The 14,203-nt window shown below is 40.7% G+C and overlaps 1 protein-coding gene across 19 annotated transcripts in view; it reads right to left on the minus strand.

Moving 5' to 3' along the window:
- Nucleotides 1-14,203, minus strand: part of MAGI1 (membrane associated guanylate kinase, WW and PDZ domain containing 1) — a 592,032-nt gene that overhangs the window by 517,443 nt on the left and 60,386 nt on the right. The gene's annotated exons all lie outside the window — the stretch shown is intronic.

Below are 14,203 nucleotides of genomic sequence, written 5' to 3' on the forward strand. Positions count from 1 at the left end.
TCTGAGCCCTGTGGTCTGGGAAAGGAGCCTCTTCCAATTGCGCCCCCACCCTTTTGTGACACTTTTGTATTCAGAGAAAGGACTGACTGCAAAGGACCACTCTTCTACCCACTTCTACGCTTTCCCAATAATTCCCTTGTTTTATAAAACCCCAAGTTTTCTCTTTCTACTATGAGATTTTCCTCATTAATGAAAGTTCTCTCCATTGCAACAGCCTGCGAACAATCCCGGTGCATTTGCCCTTTCATTAGAACAGAATCCAAACTGTCCAAGGAGAGTTTATGGTAACTTTGAAATGCGATTAAACGTTACTTGGCCAGGCTTAATAAACTACACTTTCTGTTAGACCCAAGAGCCTGAAAATTCCTTGAAAGCTTGGTAGGGCTAACTCAAAAAAATTAAAATCCATGTTTGAATTCTGGAAATCTTTCTTTTAAAAAATAAGGACACAATTCAAACTGTATTGGCTTACTCAATATAGTTGTAAAAAAAAGAAAAAGAAAAAAGAAAAAAGCACTGTGTCTCAAGCCAAGACATCTATCTTCAACCAACAGACTTCAAAAGCTATATGCCTAGAAATAATACTTATAACTATATAAACTGCTTAAAATTTAAATTGCTTTAAATTGTTCTAACAATTTAAAATCTGTTTTGATTTAAGCATCATAAAATCTCTTAACAGTCATTTAAAATAAAAATCTATGGGGCATGAACATGATGGTACAGATAACACTATCCATGAATCATGCAGCTGAATTTTATGTCCCAAAGAAAAATGACTGCACTGAATCATCCACAGTCTCCTCCAATGGACCAATAACCATCCCAAGAAGATGACAAGAGCAGAATGAATGAAGCACAGAAAAAAAGATACGCAAAGAAGGCACTGTCGTTCCTTCACGTGCGTCCTTACCAGACCTATCTGTATTCTTCAGAGCACTGATCACTGCCTGTGTTCCCACTGCGCCCATGATCACATTAGGCTATAAATTGTCTTTCACTCAACTCACTGAAATGCAAGTATACCTGGGCCATATCCCATACAGTCCCGGCACCTGCAGAACACACTTCAGCAAACTCTGGGTCCACTGTCTTGGCTGCTATATTCTAGAATAGTACCTGACACCATAGTAAGCACCTACTAAACTGTTGAAGGAATGCATAAATTCCCTTTCTGTTGTTATTACTACTACTTGGCTGGAAATTGCTAAGTTTCTGTTAGGTGTAGAATTTTAAAAAACAAAACAAAAAAAGAATCCACTGACAATGTATTTCTGTCTCAATCAGCATTTAGACTTGTCCAAGTTCACTGGTTCATTATGCTGAGACTACAACTCCTCAAGCGCAGGGAAACTGACATTTATTCTATTCTCCTTCAGAAGCCCTAGCACGGTAGGAGACATGCTTCCAGGCTTCTAAGGGCCAAAAGAGTTCCACATCCTCTCAAAACTGCCAACTACACCAGGAGTTACTCAGGGACAGAATTCACTTATTGACAATATCAGAATGCCCTCCATAGCTATCTAACCCCCAAGTTTTTGAACTTTCATATCTAGGAAACAGTATACTGGATCAGGGCTAACAACTTTATTGGTTCCTGATTTCTTTTGAAAGCTTGTCAGTTTTAATCCAAAGAAATGAAAATGCCACATCCAGTATCCAAATCAGACACACACGTTAGGATAAGAAAGCATAGTTACACTGCCCAAGCGGGTAACTTAATATTCGCTGAAACGACCTAGCTTACCTTGGAAAACTAACCCCTGGAAGGGAAAAGACATTTCTGACAACTTTAGCCAATGAAGGGAAGCATGAAGCCTCAGGGAACCTTCGGGATAAAGGCCCCCCACGTGGATTTGCAGTTCCTCTCCAGTCCCCCAAAGACTGAAAGACCAGGGCAGCACCTCCCCTAGGTAGTAAATGACATGAAAGAAGCTGAACTGTGAATCCAGAAGTAAGGACTATTGGTAAAAGGTTACACCAAAGGGGTGGGTAGTGGGGCTAACAGCAAAGCACTAAAAACTTCATGTGTGAATTAAATTCCACTGTGATGACAGAGGACTGCTCAAGAAAACAAGAAAAAAATTAGCATCTTTCCTCTCCAAGAATTTGTAAATCCCTCTTCAAAGGTTGAAATGGAAATTACAAAATTCCAGCCCTTACTGATCAGCAAAAGGCACCACTTACAGGGAAAGGCCTCCTTCTGACTCACACAAAGCCCCACCAGAGTCTGTGCACTGTATTGTCACTACTGATGAGGGTTTACAGGGGACAGGCAGAGTGTGGGAACACCTTAAGGAGTGTTCTCAACAAGCACCTGCTTCACTAAACAAAGTAACAAGAGGATTTGAGGCCTTAATGATCTCTCTCCAGATGCCCCCTCTCCTCTTATCCCCAAAGGTCCTGGATCCTGTCACACTGTCTTGTTCAGCGGCCTAAGCCATAACTGCGGGGCACGTGCAGGCCAGAGTACCTGTAAGGTGGCAGGGTGACTGAGAACTGAATTTTAAGTTGTTTTTCATCTTCACTGATTTAAATGTAAATGGATCAATAGAGTTAATGGAAAACTTTTCATTGTATTTGGACTTGAATCTACTTTTCCAACTAAATTCTCTTAAAGTTAAATACAGATCAAGTATTTCCAATGAAAGAGTGTCATTCGTAATGAGATGCACTCTAAGTGTAAAATACACACCTCATGTCAAAGGCTTGCTATGAAGACAAATGTAAATTATCTCATCAGCAACTTAATATTGACTACCTGTTGAAATATTTTGAATAGATTCTATTGAACTGATTATCAAATTAATTAATTAATCAATTAAAATTTTATTTACTAAAATAATAAAATTGTTATTAATATTCATTAGAAGTGTTCCACTTACTGTTTTTAAAGTGACTACCAGAAATATTTTAATTACATGTGATTCACATTATATTTATATTGGACAGCACCACTCTAGAGATTCAAATTAGCTTAAACTTTCACCTTTAAAACTCCTTCTTTACTGTTTTTTGGTGCCTGGACTCCTTGGCGGTTGGATGAAATCTATGGACCCTTCTCAAGAATGATCTTTATAAATGAATAAAATACAATATGTAGGAGTACAAAGGAATCCAATTATACTGATATATAGTTTTTAAAACACTGAAAAATGTGTTTGTAATATAACCATGGCTTTTCTAAATTAAGGCAGTGATTAACAATAAATAGTGGTGAGTCTAACAACTCGCATGATTTCTAAGTGGTGACATGCACGGAACGGTGACGCCATGTTAAAATTGCTGAGATCCTATTAATGACAAAGCTCTGGGTGCAGTGCATGCTGCTGTGGTTTGTTGCCTGCATTCCTGACTGAAGGAAATGGTCAAGTTCAGTTAGGGGTGAGGGAAAACGGAGATGTAATTTTTACCCCACCCAAAGGTAGGCTCCCACGGATCCACGGACTCCAGGTTAAGAGGGCTATTTTATGCCTGAATTCCTGAGTCTGTTTGTCAGAAATGACCCCATCCTTCGGATGTCATTTTACCTTGGCTCATTCCTGTTAATTTGGAGTTCATGACTCACAATTCCTGTTTTTCACCACAACCAAACCAATATTATGAGGAAGCGCTTGCACTTGTTTTTTCCCGATACTTTTGCTCTCCAAAGGGAACAGGAAGAGCAGTAAGGAATGTATATTTAAAAAGAAAAAAACCTTAACGACATACCAAAAAAACAATTCTTTTGATGTAATGATTAATTTCTGGGAGTTAGAATATTCAGCAACCAGAAAAATCACATAATTTCAGTGGCAGGTATTTCCCAGTTTACTTTCATTTACAAACACTTCTACAACACTTATTGTGTGCTAGGCACTCTTCTAAGAACTACAAATATTACAATCTTAATCCTTAATATCACCCTATAAATTCACCACTATCAGTATTATCCCCTTTTTACAGATGAGAAAACTGAGGCTCAGAGAAAGTTAGGTAACTTGCCCGAAGTCAAGGTGGGCTTCCATCAGAGACTAGCTGCCTATGGTGTTTTCAAGGAGAGGGCAATACCAAACAAGAGAACCTCAAGACTAACTCTGCACAAGTGAGCAAAGGTTATTAGCACATATCATTTCCTGTTTCTAAATCATTTGCTAAAAAATTCAGCCTAGCTGAGATGAGGTAAGGAAGGCTACCTTTATACCTTCTGGCCTGTTCACAAGCAGCTTTCAAACTTCAACCAAAAGACTTTCTTTGTCTGTGAAGAAAACTAAAGCTCCTCTGTATCTTAGAGCAGCGAATGCTGGGCCTGGCATTTTTCCACCCTTATCTAAAGTATGTTCCAGGAGAATCTAGGCCCAGTGATAAGCCAGTTTCGACTTCACCACACCGGCTTAAGAGAGATTACACACATACTGGGGACTTAACCAGCAAGAGGACACAGAAACCTCAGTTCCTCAGGTCCAGTCACTGTTGACACTCAGTTGCCAGGGCCGAGTAAACTGCCTGTGTCAAGCTCTGAGCAGGGAGGTTTCATCAGCGAAACCAGCCCTACAGGTGTATCCAGGGAGGCAGGTGTACAACCCACATTCTTACCTCCTGTGAACAAATGGAGGTTTGTCTCCATGCTGCCCCAGGCTCCCGGGGCTAGATAAGCCTCTCTCACACACACAATAATCTCAACACAGAAACATTTTAGCCAGCTGACACTCTATAACGCCGAAAGTAAAACGGCTTTAAATGCTAACAACTAAAAGAAAGAGGAAGATGATATTACAACAACATTTATCTAGAAAGACAATGCTCCTGAGGTAAAATTTAACTACAGCAATAACTACAATCAATAAATATTTGTGGCTCCAAAACCTACCGCTACCTTTTAAAAGGTCTCTTGGACTAATTTAAAAGCTTCATCTTGGCTGTGTGAACTGCCATCCCCTTTCTGAAATGATAGAGTCCCAGTGGTAGCTATAATATTAAATAAAATGACCTCATTTCCTCCAGAGAAATATTTTTATCTCAACCCCCACACTACAGCACTCAAATACACAAAACTCCAATATCAGGGGGCAAAAAGTCAGGCCTAATAGGCCTGGATCGTTCTCAGATTAACAACCTTGAGGGAATAATCCTATAAGAAAATATTTTCAAGATTTGGGGTAATAACATTTTTGGGCCAGATGAAATTTGTTAGAGTTTGCACTTTTGTTTCTAAAAACCTCTGAAGTCATTTGTTTCCCACAGTTCTCCTCAGAAGCTACTTTGTGGGAAAGAAAGCCAGTTCCTAGGCATCAAGCCAGCCAGAACTGGGTTACTCTGAAACAAAGCCAGCCCCCACCAAGCCTGAGCCAAATGGCCAGCTCTTGCCAACGTGGTTAATTTTTTACCTTGGTAAAGTTATAGGTACCAATGTGGAAAAATGTTCGTGACACAGCATATCATGAAACCGGCAAGGTACACATATAGAGTGGATTGTAGTATCCCAGACTTGTTGCTTCAAATTGCATAGGCAGAGTTCTGCAAACTGAGCAATGGTTGGGGGTGGGGGGTAGGCATTGTTTGGTGGGACAGTGGGAGAAGAGCAATATTGTGATTAAGGACACAGATTCTACAACTAAACTGCCTCCCCTTCAAATCCCAGCTCTGCCACTTCCCACCTGAGTAATCTTCATCAAATTACTTAAACAATGTCTGCCTCGGTTTCCTCATCTGTACACTGACGCACACAACCCATGGAGCTGTTGTGGGGATTAAAAGAATTAATATATGCCAGGTGCTTTAGGTAAGAGCAGCTGTTATTACTTTTGCAATTCTTCTTAACATTTGTCATTTTTCACATAACCTTCATAACAAATGGTAGAATTATTGTCTCCATGGAGAGATGAAACAAATGAGGCTTAGAGAAATCAATCAAAGATGCGCCAAATCATGCATCGAATAAGGGAGATGTGGAGGGACGCACACCTGAAGTGGAAATTCAAAGCCCAGCAGTATCAACCTCTCTTAACTCCTGTCTGCCTTTTCTTTCCTTACTTTCTCTTAAAAAAAAAAAAAAAAAAAGAAAGACAAGGGAGAAGTAAACATATTTATTAGGTATATACTTTATTGAACTACTCAAAATAACCTTAACTGAATACAAATGAAATTCCACCAGGTCAAACTCTGGGATGCTGCAAAATGAGAGGTTACTCCTCTCCTATCTCTGGGCCTGGCCTGCACCTCAATCCCAGCTGTGTCTTCCATGCAGAGTACTCGAAGGTAAGTGAGGCCATGCTCAGAGGGAAGCTATGAAATAAACCACCTGAAATGGTGTCCTTGAGGAGTCTCTCTCAAGCTCAGGAGAGGTGGCGTGATAAATCTAGGTACTCCAGGGAGGAAATGCAAGCAACCCACGTGATTCTTCTCTGCTTTGCCCTCCTTGAAATGCCTCACAATTTCCCTCAAAAGAAAAATTTATCTTGTGGTTCTTATTTTTCTGGCCATAACTTTTTCATTCCCGGAATTGCTACAGGTCTCTTCTGAATATCAGAATGACAACCACTGATCTTTGAAAATGCCACCCACGGTCACCATGTAATGGTGGAAAAGGAAGAAATGACACTGGGGTGCCAGTCACAATATTGACCAGCGCTGGAATGTTTGTTTGTTCTCAGTGGAGGATGCAGAGAGTTGACAAAGGAAAAACAAAGCTCCTCTGTATCAAAACACAAGCTGAAGATGATTTCCTTCTCCGCTTCCCTTGTGTCAACTGCACACAAACCCAGAGCAGCCCTGGGCTCCAGGAGTGTTTATGGTCCGGCTGAGCCATAAACATGCCATCCTTCAAAACAACACACAGAGCCACCCGAACATCAAACAAACGAGGTAGTTTCACAAAGGATAGACTGGGTTTTGACGTCTAAGGCTCTGACTGAAATAACTTTGTTTCCCCTAAAAATAGATAAACTAAAATAAATATAGGAGTGTTCCGAAGCAATGTCGCCAGCCACTTCTTCCTGTGACTCATGGTGACCTCATGATTTCTTTTTTATGATGACTAAGGGACAGGAACTACATGTTTTTTTGGTGGACTGACTTACACACTCTTTATACCAACTCTGTGAGGAATTTAAAATTATCCCCATTTTGCAGATGAGGAGACTGAGGCTCACAGAGGTTAAATAATTTTGTAGGTTCACATAGTTTGCCACTGGCTTTTAGACCCTGGTGTGTCAGATTCTGGAGGTGGAGGTCTAAGAAGACTGCCCCTCATTCAGTTAAGGTCTCAAAAGTTCCCCTAGTGGGCTCTTCAACCAGGGTTTAAGTGAAATTCATTCAAGGTTTCTGGGCTCCAAACTTCAGCCTCATTTCTTTTCAACACAACACCCAGATACCATAATGATCAATCTTAAAACTTCAGAGTAAAACCACATTCACAGAACTTTTATTACAGTAGATTGTTATAATAGTTTGATTTTATTATTAGTTATTATTGTTACTCTCTTGCTGTGCCTAATTTATAAATTAAACTTTATCATAGGTATTTGTGTATAAGATAAAACATAGTATTTATAGGGTTTGGTATTATTAGCAGTTTCAGGCATCCACTGGGGGTCTTGAAACATATGCCCCATGGATAAGGGAGGGACAACTATACCTCTCTCCATTTTCTCTAAAAAGTAAATTAAGGAAATTCATGAAACCTGTAAATCTAAACCAAGTTTTTAAGACTTGCAGAAGAAAAAAAAAAGGTACAATATAAGACATTCTTAAACTAGCTCAATATTCTTAACATGCAGAAACAATTCTATGGAGAAATTGATTCAACAGTATTTAAAACATGTTTGTATTCAACAAACAGCTGCATATTGTGGTATCAAAGAGTCACACATGCAATCCATCTCAAGAAGAGGCGTATACATATAGTGCCTAGGGTTTGAAATTATAACTTATTGCAATGATGAAGTCATTTATTATTTTAGCACAAAATACACTAAACCAGTATAAAAATTCAGCATTCTATGCAGGAACTACTAAGAAAACGGGCTAGCTGGTCTTAAATGTCCTTCTTAGCATTACTTCCAATAGTCATACAGAAATCAAGGCTCTACATCATATGGCACACATATTTAAGGTAAAAAGCCAAGGTCCATTGTCCAAGTGAGTAAAAATACGACTTTCATTCCTTGGTCAGTGTACAAAGAATTCTAGTGATCCTCCTATCAATCAAAGCACAAATAAGGTTATAAACTACCCAGAAGCCCCTGAGGGCATGGTAGCTCCAACCATACAGACCCTGGGACCCTGAACTAGCTTGCTTCTCCAGCCCTTTCATTTAATTAACTCTCAAAAAACTCCAGACTCACCTCAACCGTGCTACGGCCAAGCTTCCTGACCTCCCTCTCCCCTGTGTTGGGTCCCTTCATCTTCTGCTTCCTTAGAATGTTCTTTCCTATTAGCTCTTCACACACGCTGTCGTTAGTCCTAGCTGCACAATTATTTGACTCACCATGAAGAACATCACTGTTCTGCCATCTTTGATACCCCAGGACCAAGGGCATAGTGGGTGCTAGACAATGTCCTAATGGACAAATGAATAAGTTCTCTCTTAATACCAACAAAAACAATAGAGGCAAAGGCCTTTTTGTTCTTCTCCACCAACAACAGCCGCCCAGTACGTTTCAGGAGTGATCTAAACTCAGCCCAGATGGGCTTTCAGACAGTCAAGTTCATTTTCCTGTGAACCTGATTTCCCATGTGGAAAAGATCCGAGAAAGGCCTGCCTAGATAAGGAGAAAGTGATGTCTAGACAATTCTTTAGCCTTCTGCTGGGAAAACCTCCAGCTATTTCACTGAACCTCATATAACCAAGTCATAGTTCACATTTCACAGATTCCTCACGAGGGTTTTGGCATATTCAGAGAAAAGAGCTGGGGGAAGGGTGGGCAGACATCTGTCTTGAGAATGTTTTCTAACAGAGTGATGAGTACAGACAAAGCTAAGACCACTAGAACGTCACTGGTCACTGGTCCCATTAACAACTCTGTAGCTGCCACACAAAAGATAAGTGTCCTATGGAATGATTCCAAAGGAGTGAGAAAGTGCCTAATCATGATTTAATTACAGTATTTTCTTCTGAAATCACAGAGAGAAAATCCCCCAGGTTTGAAGCTGGAGCTGTGGGCCTCCTTGCCCACACAAATACACACAAGACTGCCTTGAGCAGAAGTGTGCAGGGAGGTGGCCCTTGGTACTCTACACCTATTTCAATTCTCCCACGTCTCCCTTAAATTCTCCACTTTGTTTCATGTACTTCCATGTCCTATCCGTCCTCTTACGCGTCTGCCAGGAAATAAATTCTGCAAAATGAGTTTAAATGCTCCACTTACATGCATTCCTTCCTTTTCTGTTAATAACCCATCACTCTTGATGCCTTTCTGTGCCTTATCTCTACGCTGTAAGCTCTTGGTGGGCAGGGACTCATCTGTCTTTTCCATGCCGTGGGCAGCACAGAGAATAGACGAGCCTGACACGGCAGGCATGCAAATATTGAAAGGCTGGCTAGATGGATGAATTAGGTTCCTGTTATGCTTTGAAGTAACATGAAATCCCAGAATCCCCTTTTGAATTTCCATGACACCATGCTTCTAGGGCTAAGAAGAGGGGGGTTATTCCTGTTTCCATCTAGTGTACCCCAGCATCAGGCTATTTCCACTTGCATCAGAAAGAACAAACAGAAAGGAAACTCATTGGTCTCTGTCTAATCAAAAAATTATTCAACACAAACCTGTAGAAATAAAAGTCACCTTGAGCTTGGTACTATTTACCCAGCACGCATTTCCCCTTACCTCTTTGAATTCAGTGCTAGCATTGTTCTTTTCAAGTCAGGTTTCTTCAGCAACACTGGACTTCCATACATGAAGCGTGTATTGTCAGCACTGAATAATGACTAGGGTCTTGAAGATTCCTGAGGTAAATGAAGAAAAAAAATACAAAACCAAAAAATCCACTGAAAAATAATTTGTGCATTCTGCATAACTGGCTGTACCAGCAGAAATATCTTTATGTATGTGCTCTGCCGGGTATCTTGGGAAAGAATAACAAAACAGAGGCCATTTGGAGATACCAATGAGATCAGGAAGGTCAAGTGCTGAGAGAGTACCTCAGAAGGCAATCTGTAGAGACCAGGTATCCGCGCTGCCAATACAGTCGGGAGCTGAACAGATACGATAATCCAGAACTACATGCAGTCATGTTATTTCACATGTTTCAAAAACAAAACTTCCAATAAAGACACACTCCGTTCCTCTTCCCCCTGACCTCCCTGTCAGGCTGCCCTTTAATAGAGTTTCTGCCAGAGAAACATCACGAATGTGCCATTGTGCCAAGAAGAGAGAAGCTTACTTCAAATTGCTTAGTTAGCGCTAAGAGCTAGGGAGCCACCTGAGCAATCAGCTCCATTTCTTGGAGAAGGTTATTCTTCCAATTGGGACAGCTTCCATGTTCTGACTTGGCGTAATATTCATCAAGAGGTTGTTTTTCTTCCTCCACCTTTCTTATATCAATAGTTTCAGAATAAGAAATAAGCACATTTGGCTTGTTTGTTCTTATGGAGATTACTCTGAACTACATTATTCAAGTGTATTCAAGCTTTTTCAGGAGTTGTGCACACACATACACACACACTCACACACACTCACACACTCACACACACACTCGCACACACACACTCACACACACACACACACACACACACACAACAAATGTACTTTCCAACTCAGTTATTTAGGAAGATGAGCTTTGTTATCTCAAAAGTGCCAATTAAAGAATCATGACACAATGGGCAGAGAAATTAGGTTTCATCTCGTGAGCAGGTAAAAAAAGAACATTAAAAGATTATCAGGTTTTCTTAATACTGTATATAAAATAATGAAGTAATTTGTTCCAAGAGTCCTGTTGTTAAAATAATGACAACCCACTGTAGAATGGTCAGTTCATAACTATTCCATAATAATTGTTTTATAATTTTAAGATTATTATGCCAAGCCCTTTTATAGGCACTATTTCATTTAAATCTCACAACAATCCTAAATGAGAGGGAAAATAATTCCATGAGGGCAAAGAGCTCTGCCTGCCTTTTTCACCCACTTATCTCAAGATCTGACTCCGTGCCAGGCATACAGTAGGTACTTAATAATACTCTGTTGACTGAAGGTCAACATGTTTTTCACATGTTACACAAATGCAGTTCATAAAACTTAAGCAATTTGCCTGAGACCACAAGACTAAGCCAGGCTTCCAATGAAAATCAGCGGGATTCCCGAACCCTGGCATGTAACCACCCTGGGAGTCTGGTCCTCTTCCTATGACTCTTAAGAGTGTTAACATTAGCCCTTATCACAGCCATCTCTGCAAGGCAGCTATGATCATGACACGGCCTGCAGACTGTGAACAAACACAATTTTTACCCAGTAACTGCCCTGCCCATGGCTTTCACTGTCCTTTCACTGTCTGTTTTACAATGTAACTGTCCCCAGCAACTACCTTACTGTCAGAGATCCACAGGGAACCTAAAGAGCTTCAGGACTCGAGAGAAGCCAAACCGTGAACCTTCTAATACCACTGCCCCTCAGCGTGGGAAGAAGTCATTTTCGCACTGATATCACAATCAGACCTCAGCAGCAGGAAGAAGGGAAAAGGGAGAGAGGCTCATCTGCACCACCTTGACATTCCAAACAGGCCTCAGATCCCTGGGCCAGGGATTCACTCAAAGGGAGACAACTCTTCACTGAGCAGGGGCCAGTGATACCAAGAGATACAAAGAAAGGAGTCTCCTGTGTACACCTAAAATTTCTCAATCAGTCTCAGTCTCGCCCACCCTGCAACTCCCATCTGTTCTTGTTCTTAAGGCTCCATGAATTGTCAACACGTTCTTACCCGTGAGTATCTAGTTCTCTTTTCAAGGTAAGGATCTTGCCCATACCTTCCCTCCTTTCCAACTTCAGGTTATTTAGCACTAACTCAGCCCAGGCAGACTTTCTGAGCAGCTGCACACCTGTATCTCCCTACACAGAATCCCTAAGAATCATGCAAATCCTCAGCCTTATCCTGGATTCTCTTCCGGGGACTCGCTGAGGATGCCACTTTTTGATGTTCTCTGCCTTACAAGGCCACCTCAAGTTTAACAGATTTACAGCACCCATTTGTTGGCTATACAGCCACATAAAAAATGCAAAGAATTTCAATGAGGAGGTGGAAACATCTGCACCCAACTCCCCCAATCTGGGTGCCGATGATACAAGGGCTGTGTCATGAAAACAAGCATGCTTGGCCAAAGCCCCAAGGCATAATTAGCCCTGCTCTAAAATCTTCCAGAGGCCAGAACCTATGGCATATACAGACGGTGCCAAAAAAGAATTTATACATATTTTAAGAAAGGAAAAACTGTATTAACATTGTAATACTCAATACATACCAATAACAAAAGATGAATACAAGTCATGTGTATACATTTTTTTGGCACCCCCGGTATTTTTCTTGGCCAAGAAACAGATGTAGGGTGTAAATGATTTTCCACTGAACATCTTCAAAACAGATGCGACTGTCTGATAAATGTCCCTCTGCCCAAAGCATTCTCTGTCAATGGAAACCAGACAGACAACCCTGAGGATCGGTGAGTGTTTTAAAAAACTTCCATCATTTGCATCCCATCTTCATGACTTTTGAATACCATTCTACCATTCCATCTTAGCTTTAATAAAAACAAAAAGTTATTTTTAATATAATTAAATGTATTTTAAAGGGAAACTTTATATCACCTCCATAAGGAGTCATACAGAATCAGTGGCCATAAAAATAAGGTAACTCTAAAAGTGAGTACAATGTAAGCCAAATGATGTCATGAAAACCTATGGCCTCTCAATTATAAAGGGAGATTAGCAAATGTTCAGGGGTGTTAAACACCCTAGCACTAGAATTAATGGGAAAGGGAGAAGGGACTGAATCTGAATGAAGGCAGCAACTACAGTGAGAAGACAAAACTGAGGGCTTTATTTCAATCTCCTCTTTACTGCCCAAGGTACACAGGCACATAACATAGCCTACTGTGACTGCTTCTCAGTGACACAGATGTTATCAAGGCCACAGGTTCACCCTAAAGTGACCACCTGGGGCAAGGCCTCTCCTCAAAACATCCAGGTCTATGAGAGTGTCAGTAGTCATATTTTTTTTCTATTTTCTGCCCTTCTTTCCACAAAAGATTTTGGACAGCAAATCACCAGTCATTTTCTAGCAACTGAGATGCTAAACAGTTGACAAATGATGGCATTGCCAAAACACCCCAAGGAAATTCCGATCCAGCTGGGTCAGCCAGAACTCCAGACAGCAGGAGGACCTGGAATTGGAAATGCTAATAAGACGGAAAGTATTTAAACAAGATACAAAAAAATAGCAAGGTAGTCTTACTTCTGCAAGATTGACCTCAACAACTCAAGGTCACACCAATGTGATAAAATCTTGGGTGCTTCTACCTGCTTCCCAGAGTTCAGATGAAGGGTTTTTTCCCCAACCACAGAAATCTCTGCCACCTTATACAATCCTGAAATTTCTCCATCTTGTGATTAAAAGAGAAAGGGCAAAGCCTGGAGAGGATGACCACTGAAGTACCACAGATTTGTAATTAAATCTTACTGCTGCCACTTAGTCGGCCTCAGCTTGTTCATCTGCAAACAGGGATAATCGGCATAAGGTTGTTTTGAAGATCAAGTAAAGTCATGCACTTAAAATGTCTGGCACAGCACGAGGCACACGGTAGCTTCTCCCCTAAAATCCATGAAAACTACGAGTGTGAAAAAACCCTACAAAAATCCATAAAATATTAACTTGGCACTTAATTTACCATATTACTAAATGGCTAATACTGGTACCTCCTGTTCTACATGCTGTATGTATATGTACCAATTTCTTTAATCTCACAGAACCCCATGAAGTCGGCACTATTATTATTACCATTTAACAGATGAGAACACTGAGGCAGGCACAAAGACGTTTAGTAACTTGTCCAAGGTCCCAGGGTTAGTAAACAGCAGAGTCAGGACTCAAACCCAGACAGTCTGGCTGCACAGCTCATGCTTCTAACCACCGGTGCCATGATGCCTCTGAAACGCCAGAGATTTACCATTAAAAGAGTCCAAACTGATGAATAGAGGAATAGCTACAAAATAAAACAAGCCCAGCAAAATGTTTA

Source organism: Rhinolophus sinicus, linkage group LG10 (genome assembly GCF_036562045.2).
Source record: "Rhinolophus sinicus isolate RSC01 linkage group LG10, ASM3656204v1, whole genome shotgun sequence".
Classification (NCBI taxonomy): domain Eukaryota; kingdom Metazoa; phylum Chordata; class Mammalia; order Chiroptera; family Rhinolophidae; genus Rhinolophus; species Rhinolophus sinicus.